Here is a 14,454-nt window from a genome sequence, read left to right as displayed (position 1 = left end):
GTCTCCCTCACAAGAGGAAACATCTTCTCTACGTCTATCCTATCGAACCCTTTCATTATCTTAAAGACCTCTTATCGGGTCACCCCTCAGTCTTCTCCTTTCCAGAGAAAAGAGCCCCAGCCTGCTCAATCTTTCCCGATAGGTATAACCTCTCAGTTCTGAGGGAATGCTGCATTGTCGGAGATGCTGTCTTTCAGATGACATGTTAAAACCGAGGCCCTGTCTGCCCTCTAAGGTGGATGTAAAAGATATTATGGCACTATGCCAAAGAAGAGCAGGGGAGTTCTCCCCGGCGTCCTGGCCAATATTTATCCTTCAACCAACACCACAAAAACAAATTATCTGGTTATCATCACATTGCTGTTTGTGGGATCTTGCTGTGCGCAAATTGGCTGCCGCGTTTCCTACGTTTCAACAGTGGCTACACTTAAAAAAGGACTTCATTGGCTATAAAAAGCTTTGGGACGCCCTGAGGTCGTGAAAGGCGCTATATAAATGCAAGTCTTTCTTTCCTTCTTACTGCATGCCAGCTGGATGGAGTACAGTAGTGTAGTGGTTATGGTATTGAAGTAGCAACCCAGAGTTCATGAGTTCAAATCCCAGCATGGCATTTGAATTCCAAAAATTTGTGGGCTGGCACCAAAAATAAAGTGACCACGAAAGCTGGCAGATTGTTGTAAAAACCCAACCGGTTCACTAATCTGCCACCCCTACCCAGTCTGGCCTAACTGTGACTCAGTCCCACACTGCGTGATTGACTCTTAATGCCTTGGGGCAACCAGAGACAGTCAATGAATGCTGTCTTACTGGCAACACCCACATCCCAACAACCAATTAAAATAAATTTGAAGATGTAGTAAGTCTCTATATAAATGTAAGATTTTTAATATGGAATAGATATTGAGGAAGTATAGAAAGAAAACTACACCGAAAAACATTACTTACACCTGTGGAGAGTGTGACTTATGTTGCTAGTGACACTCAATGGATATTCATTATTGTGAAGTTAGAAGTAATTTCCTCATCATCCTAGTTTCCATGCATCATCTAGCAAGCGGGCAACACTGCAAATCTGAGTACAACATACCTTATTTTGGGCTGTGAATTTTAGGAAACATTTCAGACCTCCTGACACATTTTAGTACCTGTGTACAGTTTGTATTCCACATTTTTGGGTATTTTGGGCAAAAAAGTATCTATTGTACTTGAAGATTTACAAAACTGCCATGTTTCTCACTGTATTGCTTCAATCATTCAAGAGGAGCCCTGTGACGACCACACCAGACTCCCTTTGATGATACTATGCAGAAGAGTAACTCAGTGATCAGACACACACCCACTCCAGGGTACTACACCACCACACAACTTTCAATGGTTTATTTCTTGTCACTGCATGGATCCTCAATTTATGATATGCACATTGATGCTGTTTCACATTCTTAGTGGGGCTATTTACAATTGTGAAAATGCAAATGTAACAAATACTTTTCCTTTCCATGAATCAACCAAACTGAACAGCTGGCCATTGTAAGGGCAACTTACAACAGCTGCGTGCTAAAACATTCCAAAAAATGTCCAAACAGTTTTTCCTAAAATATGATGTGCTATTTGTATTTTTAAACATATCAACACACAAATAAGTGGAATCTTATTTCTTAATTGGCAGGACTCGAAATCAGCATTGACGCACTGGACCAAGACCAGCACAAGCAGTGGCCGATGTCACTAAAATGAACACTTACTGCCCAGAAGTCTTTTTCAAACAATAGTATGTGTAAAAGGTACAGTTAATGTGTTAGCTTGGTGGATCAGTGGCTTGTTCTAGCTCTTGATCCCATTATTCTAAGTCTATAAAATAATGAGGGGCATAGATAAGGTAGATAGTCAAAATCTTTTCCCAAAGGTAGGGGAGTCTATAACGAGGGGGCATAGATTTAAGGTGAGAGGGGAGAGATACAAAAGGGTCCAGAGGGGCAATTTTTTCGCTCAAAGGATGGTGAGTGTCTGGAACGAGCTGCCAGAGGCAGTAGTAGAGGCGGGTACAATTTTGTCTTTTAAAAAGCATTTGGACAGTTACATGGGTAAGATGGGTATAGAGGGATATGGGCCAAGTGCAGGAAATTGGGACTAGCTTAGTGGTATAAACTGGGCGACATGGACATGTTGGGCCGAAGGGCCTGTTTCCATGTTGTAACTTCTATGATTCTATGATTCCATGATTATGCTGGGTTAACTTCAAGTTGTGGGTTTGCAGCATCTTTCATTCACTGAAACATTATTTGTAGTGAACAGAAAACTGTCCTGGTAACAGTGCAGCAATGGGTTTCATTACACTCATGAGAGACACTTCACAATGAACTCATGCCAGATACGTGAAGTAAGCCCTAGATGCACCATTATCAGTGTGATTCTTCATTGCATAAAGCCTGGTTGATTTCCTCCTGCTTTCATGACGCCAGTCAATCAACACAGCTCAACATTAAAGGACGCTCGAGACCAAATTGCTTTTAAGTCAGAAACAGTAGCTCCAGTCCCACAACCCTGCTTTCAACAAAATAAATTTAGCTCCCACTCAAATCAGAACTTCACACAATATTACAAAGATGTTCTGTTACTCAGCAGGCTGCTCCTGCTCTGAAGCCTGTTGTTAGCTCCTCACTGAGGAGCCAATCTTAGCTCCTGTCAAAAACTCAAGGTCTGAATCAATGTATTTATACACAGTAGCCTTGTACATACACAGCATTTCATACATGAGCTGGGGAATGTGAGGAGGGCCATGTTGAGACATGCCACTATACAATAAGGAAGAGAAAAAAAATCCAAACCGACTATCGTTCTGTACAGGAAGAGAAAGCTATTGACTAAAATTAAGATGTTTAATGAAGTTAAACAACTCAAGATAAGTAACCAAGAGAATTTGCCCACTGAGTGATAAGTACATGTAAATACATGTTTAAATGTCTGCAAGTGTCTTCTCTGTGATAGCATTACTCTACAAATCGTTCAAGTAGGATTAATGCTGTCTGCAGTTATGCCTCTGCTTGTTGTACAATTACAATTTTTGATTGAATCGTACAAGAAAACAACTATCCTTCATTATTTTATCATCCAGACTGATTCAGAAAAACAAAATCACTTCTCAACACTTGCCATCTCAGGTCTTCTCACGTAAAGCAATGTAACTCAGCCACCATCATTTTTTGGTCAGCCGGGCGCATGAAAGCACAGAAACCCATCACCATGTTTCCAAATCAACTACTGAGAAATCCAAACAGGCAAAGTTTCTGTTCGCATAAAATGGGGTGCACACTCTTCTGAAAGTATATGTGTAATTTAAAGAACAAAGAGCAACTTAAAGAACAAACTTGCATTTATATAGCACCTTTCACATTCTCAGGCAGAGTTGGCTAAAGTGGACTGGGAAAACAGATTAGAAGGTCTGACGGTGGATAAGCAGTGGCAGACATTTAAAAAGATATTTTATGACTCAACAAAAATACATCCCAGTAAGGAGGGAAGGTTCCACGAGAAGGGTGTACCAACCATGGCTAACTAAGGAAGTTAAGGATGGTATCAGGTTAAAGGAAAAGGCATACAACGTGGCAAAGATTAGTGGTAAGCCCGAAGATTGGGAAAACTTGAGAAACCAGCAAAGGAGGACTAAAAAAATAAGAGGGAGAAAATAGATTATGAGAGTAAACTAGCAAGAAGTATAAAAACTGACAGTATGAGCTTTTACAAGTATATAAAAAGGAAGAGAGTAGCTGAAGTATAGGTCCCTTAGAGGATGAGACTGGGGAAATAATAATGGAAAATAAGGAAATGGCAGAGGCATTGAACAGATATTGTGTATCTTTTCACTGTAGAAGACACTAAAAGCATACCAATAATAGTGGAAAATCAAGGGGCAAAGGGGGAGGGAGGATCTAAAAACAATCATGATCACTAGTGAAAAAATACTAGGCAAACTAATGGGTCTGCAGGCTGACAAGTCCCCTGGACCTGATGGTTTGCATCCGATGGTCTTAAAATAGAATCATAGAAAATTTATGGTACAGAAGGAGGCCATTTGGCCCACCGTGTCCACGCCAGCTGAGAAACGAGCCACCCAGCCTAATCCCGCTTTTCCACATTTGGTCCGTAGCCCTGCAGGTCACGGCTTTTTAGGTGCACATCCAGGCACTTTTTAAATGAGTTGTTTCTGACTCTCCCACCCTCTCAGGCAGTGAGTTCCAGATCCCCACCACCCTCTGGGTGAAAATTTTTTTCCTCATTTCCGCTCTAATCCTTCTACCAATCACTTTAAATCTATGCCCCCTGGTCACTGACCCCTCCGCTAAGGGAAATAGATCCTTCCTATCCACTCTATCTAGGTCCCTCATAATTTTGTATACCTCAATCAAATCACCCCTCAGCCTCCTCTGTTCCAAGGAAAACGACCCCAGCCTATTCAATCTGTCATCATAGCTAAAATTCTCCAGTCCTGGCAACATCCTCGTAAATCTCCTCTGCACCCTCTCTAGTGCAATTACATCCTTCCTGTAATGTGGTGACCACAACTATGCTATTCTAGTGTTTTATATAGTTCCAGCATAACATCCCTGCTTTTATATTCTATGCCTCGGCTAATAAAGGGGAGTATTCCATATGCCTTCTCAACCACCTTATCTACCTGTCCTGCTACCTTCAGGGATCTGTGGACATGCACTCCAAGGTCCCTCACTTCCGCTAAACCTATCAGTGTCCTCCCATTTATTGTGTATTCCCTTGCCTTGTTTGCCCTCCCCAAATGCATTACCTCACACTTCTCCGGATTGAATTCCATTTGCCACTTTTCTGCCTATCTAACCAATCCACTGATATCTTCCTGCAGTCCACAGCTTTCCTCCTCACTATCAACCACATGGCCATCCGCAAATTTCTTAATCATGCCTCCTACATTTAAGTCCAAATCGTTAATGTATACCACAAAAAGCAAAGGACCTAATACTGAGCCCTGCAGCACCCCACTGGAAATGGCCTTCCAGTCGCAAAAACACCCGTCGACCATTACCTTTTGCTTCCTGCCACTGAGTCAAATTTGGATCTAATTTGCCACAGTCCCTTGGATCCCATGGGCCTTTACTTTTTTGACCAATCTGCCATGTGGAACCTCGTCAAAAGCCTTGCTAAAATCCATGTAGACTACATCAATTACACTACCCTCATCGATCGTCCTTGACACCTCCATAAAAAATTCAATCAAGTTAGTCAGACACAACCTCCACTTAACAAATCCGTGCTGATTGTACTTGATTAGTCCATGCCTTTCGAAGTGACAGTTTATCCTATCCCTCAGAATTGATTCCAATAATTTGCCCACCACTGAGGTTAGGCTGACTGGCCTGTAATTACTCGGTCTATCCGTCGCTCCCTTTTTAAACAACGGTACAACGTTAGTAGTCCTCCAATCCTCCGGCACTAAGGCTGTATCCAGTGAAGTTTGGAAAATGATTGTTAAAACCTCCGCTTTTTCCTCCCTTGCTTCTTTTGACAGCCTGGGAAACATTTCATCCAGCTAGAAGTGGCTACAGAGATAGTGGATGCAATGGTTGTAATCTTCCAAAATTTATTAGATTCTGGAAAGGTCCCAGAGGATTGGAAAACTGCAAATGTAACGCCCCCATTCAAGAAAGAAGGGAGACAGAAAGCAGGTAACTATAGGCCAATTAGCCTAACATCTGTCATTGGGAATTTTTTTTTAATATTCGTTCATGGAACATGGACGTCGCTGGCCAGATGGAGTTTAATTTAGATAAATGTGAGGTGATGCATTTTGGTAGATCGAATCGGGCCAGGACCTACTCCGTTAATGGTAGGGCGTTGGGGAGAGTTATAGAACAAAGAGATCTAGGAGTACAGATTCATAGCTCCTTGAAAGTGGAGTCACAGGTGGATAGGGTGGTGAAGAAGGCATTCAGCATGCTTGGTTTCATTGGTCAGAACATTGAATGCAGGAGTTGGGATGTCTTGTTGAAGTTGTACAGGGCATTGGTGAGGCCACACTTGGAGTACTGTGTACAGTTCTGGTCACCCTATTATAGAAAGGATATTATTAAACTAGAAAGAGTGCAGAAAAGATTTACTAGGATGCTACCGGGACTTGATGGTTTGACTTACAGGGAGAGGTTAGACAGACTGGGACTTTTTTCCCTGGAGAGTAGGAGGTTAAGGGGTGATCTTATAGAAGTCTATAAAATAATGAGGGGCATAGATAAGGTCGATAGTCAAAATCTTTTCCCAAAGGTAGGGGAGTCTATAACGAGGGGGCACAGATTTAAGGTGAGAGGGGAGAGATACAAAAGGATCCAGAGGGGCAATTTTTTCACTCAAAGGGTGGTGAGTGTCTGGAACGAGCTGCCAGAGGCAGTAGTCGAGGCGGGTACAATTTTGTCTTTTAAAAAGCATTTGGACAGTTACATGGGGAAGATGGGTATCGAGGGATATGGGCCAAGTGCAGGCAATTGGGACTAGCTTAGTGGTATAAACTGGGCGACATGGACATGTTGGGCCGAAGGGCCTGTTTCCATGTTGTAACTTCTATGATTCTATGATTCTATGATTTATTGCCTATCCCTAATTGCTCTTGAGAAGGTGGTGGTGAGCCGTCTTCTTGAACTGCTGCAGTCCGTGTGGTGAAGGTTGTCCCACAGTGCTGTTAGGTAGGGAGTTCCAGGATTTTGACCCAGTGACGATGAAGGAACGGTGATATATTTCCAAGTGGGGGTGGTGTGTGACTTGGGAGGGGAACGTGCAGGTGGTGTTGTTCCCATTTGCCTGCTGCCCTTGACCTTCTAGGTGGTAGAGGTCGCAGGTTTGGGAGGTGCAGTTGAAGAAGCCTTGGCAAGTTGCTGCAGTGCATCCTATGGATGGTACACATTGCTGCCACGGTGCACTGGTGGTGAAGGGAGTTAATGTTTAGGGTGGTGGATGGGGTACCAATCAAGTGGGCTGCTTTGTCCTGGATGGTGTCGAGTTTTTTGAGTGTTGTTGGAGCTCCAGGCAAGTGGAGAGTATTCCATCCCTCTCTGGACTTGTGCCTTGTAGATGGTGGAAAGGCTTTGGGGAGTCAGGAGGTGATGCTAGAATCAATTATTAAGGAAGTAGTAGCAGGACCTTTAGAGAGTCAAAATAAAATCAAGGAGAGTCAATATGGTTTTATGAAAGGGAAATCGTGTTTGACAAGTTTATAAGAGTTCTTTGAGGAAGTAATGAGCAGGGTGGATAAAGTAGATGTAGTGTATTTGGATTTTCAAAAGGCATTTGATAAGGTGCCACATAAAAGGTTACTGCACAAGCTAAGAGCTCATGGTGTTGGGGTTAATATATTAGCATGGATACAGGGTTGGCTAACTAACAGAAAACAAAACGTCAGGATAAAGGAGTCATTTTCAGGATGGCGATCTGTAACTAGTGGGGTGCCGCAGGGATCAGTGCTGGGGCCTCAACTATTTACAATATATATCAATGACTTGGATGAAGGAACAGAGTGCACTATCGCCAAATTTGCTGATGATACAAAGATAGGTGGAAAAGTAAGTTGTGAGGAGGACACAAAGGGCCCGATTTTAGCAGGGCTGCGGGGTCTCGGCGGATGGGCTAGCAGGCGCGTGGGTAACGCGCCCGGTGAAATTAGTGGGTTTCCCGCGTGATCGTAGCAGGCAAACCACTAATTGGATCCACTTACCTGCTCCTCCGGGTTCCCCGCTGCTGATCTGCACGTCGGGCGGGCTGCGCATGCGCAGTAAGATCTGTCAGCTGGAGGCGCTCTATTTAAAGGGGCAGTCCTCCACTGACAGATGCTGCAACCAATAGCAAAGATGACTGCATGGAGCAGCCCAGGGGGAAGGCTGCTCCCAGTTTAATGATGCCTCACCCCAGGTATCAATACATGGGGTGAGGAGGAGGGGGAGGACAGAGATCTTCCACCCGGCGGGCGGGAGGAAGCGGCCCGCCTCCGCCACCAGGAAGGCCTGGCTCGAGGTGGCAGAGGGGGTCACCTGCGCCACCAACATATCGCCCACCTGCGCACAGTGCAGGAGGCGGTCCAATGACCTCAGCAGGTCAGCCACAGTGAGTACACGTAGTCTTTCCCCTACACTCCGTCTGCCACATCACTGCCCCCACCCCACATCTCCTTCGGCACTGCCAACACTACTCTGTCACATCACCCCTCATACCCACTCAAACCCCATCCTCATCTTACCTGCACCTACCCACCTCGCCAGTACTCACCCCGCCACTACCACGCAACCCAATCCTCATACAATCTCATGGTTCTATCCCATACCCTCTCGTGCATCTCTCTCACGGCCAGCCTCACTCAACCTGTCACCACCTGTGCTGCAGCCACAGGGCGTGCATCACATATGTGCAGTAGGCAGCGTAAGGCAAACGTGTCGTGAGCATGAAGGGGATGCACAAGGGTGTTTGAGGGTTTGTCATGGTTGTTACTTCTATTGAATTTCAGAACAACTCACATCACACATTATATTGGCACCACTACTGCCATGTCTTCGCGAATCCTGTCCGGTTTGTGCAATAATGCCCACTCCTGGGTATCACTATGAGGACCCACCACTGATGCCACCCATTGTGTCACTGCAGAGTGGGTGTAGGTGTATTTGCAGGGCTCTTCTGCGCAGACGACTGAGAGACATCAGCGATGTCCCCGGTTGCACCCTGGAAGGCTGTGGAGGAGAAGTTCGGGAGGGCAGTGGTGACTTTGACAGCGACAGGTAGGAAGATGGTGCACGGGCCAGCCAGGAGCAGCTCGGCATGAAAGAGGCTGCAGATGTCCACGGCTACATGTCGAGTGACTCTGAGCCTCCGTGTGCACTGCTGCTCAGAGAGGTCCAGGAGGCTGAGCCTCGGTCTGTGGAACCTGTGGCGAGGGTAGTGCCCTCTGCGACGCATCTCTCTCTGCGGTAGCCCTCCCTCCTGCTGTACAGGTGGATGTGTCACAGCACTCTGTTGTGGAGCTCCACGTGTCAGAGGTAGACGGTGTGGATGGCGAGGCTGGTGAGGTGGTGATGCTGTTCGCCCTCCGAGGAGGTCATGACTGCAGCTACGGCGGCCCCCATCCGCAAGATGTACATCTGAGGGGGTCCACAAGGTAGGTACATGTCTCCGGACCCCGGGGTGAGTGTGCAGGTTGGTGACTTTGACCGTCAGGAGGAGGGTGGTGGAGGCCAAACTTCGTCCCAGGTGACAGAGTGGCCTCCTGCAATGGGTGAGGGTCTCTTCCCCCCCCCACCTGTCAAATGGACCTTTGCAGCTGCCACAGGCTGACAGCTGCAACATGTCCATTCGAGCTGGGAGTGTTTCCCCCAGTGTGGGAAACTGTCCCCTGTTGTTCAAAAATCCCACACAGTCCCTTAATCAGGTCAGTTAATGACCTGAAATACCTAACTAAATATTGTCAAGTGGCATCCCGCTGGCTTTAATTGCCTGCGGGATTCCCACCAGCGGGGGCTGCACGTGCACGCCGGCGCGTCAGCGGGGAACCCGGAAGTGGGCGGGATAGAGGCGGGATCCGGTCCCGCTCCTGGATTTCCCGATTTTCGGGGCCCCCCCGCCGAGAACGCACCCGATAGCGGGTGGTAAAATCGAGCCCAAAGTGTCTGCAAAGGGATATTGATAGGTTAAGCGAGTGGGCAAAATTTTGGCAGATGGAGTATAATGTGGAAAATTGTGAAGTCATCCACTTTGGTAGGAAGAGTAAAAAAGCAAAATATTATATAAATGGAGAAAGACTGCAGAATGTCGCGATACAGAGGGATTTGGGTGTCCTCATACATGAAACACAAAAAGTTAGCATACAGGTGCAGCAGGTAATTGGGAAGGCAAATATAATATTGGCCTTTATTTCAAGGGGGATGGAGTATAAAAGCAGGGAAGTCTTGCTGCAACCGTATAGGGTGCTGGTGAGACCACACCTGGAGTACTGCGTACAGTTTTGGTCCCCTTATTTAAGGAAGGATATACTTGCATTGGAGGCGGTTCAGAGAAGGTTCACTGGGTTGATTCCGGGTACGGAAGGGTTTTCTTATGAGGAAAGATTGAGCAGGTTGGGCCTATACTCACTGGAGTTTAGAAGAATGAGAGGACATCTTATTGAAACATATTAAGATTCCGAGGGGGCTTGACAGGGTAAATGCTGAGAGGATGTTTCCCCTCATAGGGGAATCTAGAACTAGGGGGCATAGTCTCAGAATAAGGGGTCGCCCATTTAAGATGGTGATGAGGAGAAATTTCTTCTCCCAGAGGGTTGTGAACCTTTGGAATTCTTTGCCCCAAAGGGAGTTGGAGGCTGAGCCGTTGAATACATTCAAGGCTGAGTTAGACAAATTTTTGATCAGCAAGGGAGTCAAAGGACATGGGAAACAGGAGGGAAAGTGAAGTTGAGGTCAGAATCAGATCAGTCACGATCTCATTGAATGGCAGAGCAGGCTTGAAGGGCCAAATGGCCTACCCCTGCTCCTATCTTTTCTGTTCTTATGGTTTACTTTTGAAATGCAGTCACTGTTACGTAAGCAAAAGCAGCAGCCAATTTGCACACTCGCTACAGAAAGTTAGGGCTGGAACTTAGTGCAAGGACCCTTTTAATGACAAGATTTATGTTCCTGCAATGATACTCAATCTCTCCGGCCCAGAAACTGTGGCATCTCATTTCTGCAGGTGGTAAATTGTTCTTACAGGTTAGTAAAATTTACAATTTAAATTTTATTTCTTACTTTTCCTTTCTGCCTGTTTTTATTCTCTCTCAATCCAATCTTTCTATGACTTCCTTTATTTCTATAGAACCATAGAAAAGATACAGCACAGAAGGGGGCCATTCGGCCCATCGTGTCCGCGTCGGCTCGAAGAACAACCAGGTGCCCATTCTAATCCCACCTTCCAGCACCCGGTCGTAGCCCTGCAGCTTACAGCGCTTTAGGTGTAGGTCCAAGTACTTTCTGTACCTAATTTGACTCTAATTCATCCTCCTTCTCCGTCGTTCCTGTTTCTTTCTCTAGCCTTAAATCTCATTGGCTATGGAGACAGACTGTTGGTCCCATCGTTCATCAAGGTCCCAGGTACCCCGTTGACCTCGTGGCACCACTGTCAGCTCGCACTTCCAGCAATTTAAGGTGCAAAATATTTTGAGCTGAAGGGTGAGGAGAAGAATCTAACTAACAGGACAAGCTGCGAGATGCTCCGCTCCAACAAATTCTGAACCATTAACTATCTGGACTAGGGTATAGGAGGCATAATTTCAAAGTTTGCAGATGACACAAAGTTTGTGAATAGGATAGTAGCAGACATCAGGAGGACATAGGCAGACTGATGAAATGGGCAGACGCATGGCAGATGAAATTTAATGCAGAGAAGTGTGAAGTGATTCATTTTGGTAGGAAGAATGAGAGGTAATATAAACTAATTGGTACAATTTTAAAGGGGGTGCAGGAACAGTGAGACCTGGGGGCTCACCTAAACAAATCTTTGTAGGTGGCAGGACAAGTTGACATGCTATTAAAAAAGCATGCGGGATCCTTGGCTTTATAAATAGAGGTATGGAGTACAAAAGCAAGGAATTTACACTAAACTGTTATAAATCACTGCGTCGGTATCAGCTGGAGTATAGTGTCCAATTCTGGGCACCACACTTTAGGAAGGATGTCAAGGCCTTGGAGAGGGTGCAGATGAGATTTACTAAAATGGTACCAGGGATGAGGGACTTCAGTTATGTGGAGAGACTGGAAAAGCTGGGATTGTTCTCCTTGGAGCAGAGAAGATTAAAGGGAGATTTAATAGAGGTGTTCAAAATTCAGAAAGGTTTTGATAACAGCAGTAGATACAAGTGTAGCATTAGCTTGTTAATATAAGTGCCTTGGGGCGTTTTACAACGTGAAAGGCCCTGTATAAATGCAAGTTGTTGTTGTATCAGTGATGGCGCTTTCACCATCAGAAGGGCATAGGTTCAAGCCCCACTCCAGGCTGACACCTCAGTACTGAGGGAGTATTGCATTGTGCAAGGTGCCATCTTTTTAAAGAGGCATTAACCCCAGGCCCTGTCTATCTATTCAGGTAGAAATAAAAGATCCCATGGCACTATTCAAAGAAGAGCAGGGGAGTTCTCCTGGTGTCCTGGCCAATATTTATACCTCAACCAACACCAACAAAAATTAGCTGGTGATTTATCTTATTGTTGTTTGGTGGACCTTGCTGAGCACAAACTGGCTGCCGTGTCTGCCTATGAACGATGAGTGACTACACTTCAAAAGTAATTTATTAGCTGTAAAGTGCTTTGGAATATCCTGAGGATGTGAAATGTGTTGGATAAATGCAAGTTTGTTCACTAGCAAGTGTATTTGTGCTGCTGGTTTACTTTTTGTTTTTAAATTTGCTCTTGGCTTGTAGGCGATGCCCATCCCTGGTTGCCCCGAGAAGGTGGGGCCTTCTTTGTTAGTTTTTTTTTAAAAAAAACAAGAGTGGTTTGCTATTCCACTTCAGAGGACATTAAGAGTCAACTACATAGCGTTGGACCAGAGTTACATGTAGGCCAGGCCAGGTAGGGGTAGTAAGTGCGTTCTCCTGAAAGACATTAGTGAATTAGTTGGGTTTTTGCTTCTGGCAGCTTTCACAATCTTTCATGGGGAAAGAGCAGGGAAGTGGGAATAATTGGATAAAAAAGTCGGCACAGGCACAATGGGCTGAATGACCTCCTTCTCTGCTGTATGATTCTATGATGTGGAGATGCCGGTGATGGACTGGGGTGGACAAATGTAAGGAATCTTACAACACCAGGTTATAGTCCAACAAATTTATTTTAAAATCACAAGCTTTCGGAGATTATCTCCTTCGTCAGATGAATGAATGAAAAGGTTCTCAAATCGCATATCTTATACTATGTTGGGACAGCATCACACCAATCAAAAGGTGTCGTTGTTATTCAAACAGGCCAGTCACGGAGAACAGCACGTCCCAGTACACTCGATATACATTGTGTCTATTACACAGGCAGGCAGAAAGAAACTCAAAATGGCAGAGAGAGAGAGAATTTTAAAAAACATATAAATTTTTTTCCCCCTTTTTGCTGGCCTGTTTGAATAACAACGACACCTTTTGATTGGTGTGATGCTGTCCCAACATAGTATAAGATATGCGATTTGAGAACCTTTTCATTCATTCATCTGACGAAGGAGATAATCTCCGAAAGCTTGTGATTTTAAAATAAATTTGTTGGACTATAACCTGGTGTTGTAAGATTCCTTACGTATGATTCTATGGTTGACTCTTAGCTGTCCTCTTGAAGTGCCCCAGCAAGCCAAGCAGTTGTGTCAAACAATCAGGGCAACTAGGGATGGGCAATAAATGCCAGCCTTGCCAGCAGCACCCACATCACGACAATGAATAAAAAAAATGTAAATTAAATATACCAGAATACACTGAAGATTCTATACTGAAATTTGTCATACATACACACTATATATATTATATAAAATATTGTCTGGAGGAAACTGTGCTATTTGCCTACTGGGAAAATGGTTAAATTTACCACCCAAATTGCTACACAACAGAAATGAGCTTTTACACTTCTCTGCTCTTACCCCACCACATTTTAATGAGCCTTGGTTGAACCACACTTGAAGTTCTGTGAACAGTTAGGTCTCCATGTTATATAAAGAATATGGAGGCACTGGAGAAGGTGCAAAAAAGATTTACTAGGAACTGAGAGGTTACACCTATCAGGAAAGATTGAACAGGCTGGGGGTCTGGGGGTCTTTTCTCTAGAAAAGAGAAGTCTGAAGGGTGACCTGATAGAGGTCTTTACGATTGTGAAAGGGTTTGATAGGATAGACGTAGAGATGTTTCCAATTGTGGCGGAGTCCAGAACTCGGGGCCATAAATATAAGACAGTCACTAATAAATCCAATAGGGAATTCAGGAGAAACTTCTTTCCCCAGAGAATGGTTAGAATGTGGAACTCACTACCGCAAGGAGTAGTTGAGGCAACTAGCATGGATGCATTTAAGGGGAAGCTAGATAAATACATGAGGGAGAAAGGAATCGAAGAATATGCTGATAGGGTTAGATGAAGTAGGGAGAGAGGAAGATCGTGTGGAGCATAAATACTAGCATGGTCCTCGGCTGAGTTGGCCTGTTTCTGCGCTGTGCATGCTCTGTAATTCTATGAAGATAATTTACAACATGGAAAGTCTGCGAACAAGGCAAATTTTAAAAAAATCATAGGGCTGTGGGTAATTTAATGCAGCTTTATTTTCAGAAATCCTTTACATTATAGTAATCAAGCCTCAACTTTCACTTTTTCCAGTTCTGACAAAGGGTCATTGTCCTGAAACGTTAACTCTGTTTCTTTTTCCACAGATACTGCCTGACTTGCTGAGTATTTACAGCATTTTGTGTTTTTAT

Source organism: Heptranchias perlo, chromosome 13, assembly GCF_035084215.1.
Source record: "Heptranchias perlo isolate sHepPer1 chromosome 13, sHepPer1.hap1, whole genome shotgun sequence".
NCBI lineage: Eukaryota > Metazoa > Chordata > Chondrichthyes > Hexanchiformes > Hexanchidae > Heptranchias > Heptranchias perlo.
Note: the sequence above shows the minus strand (reverse complement) of the source record.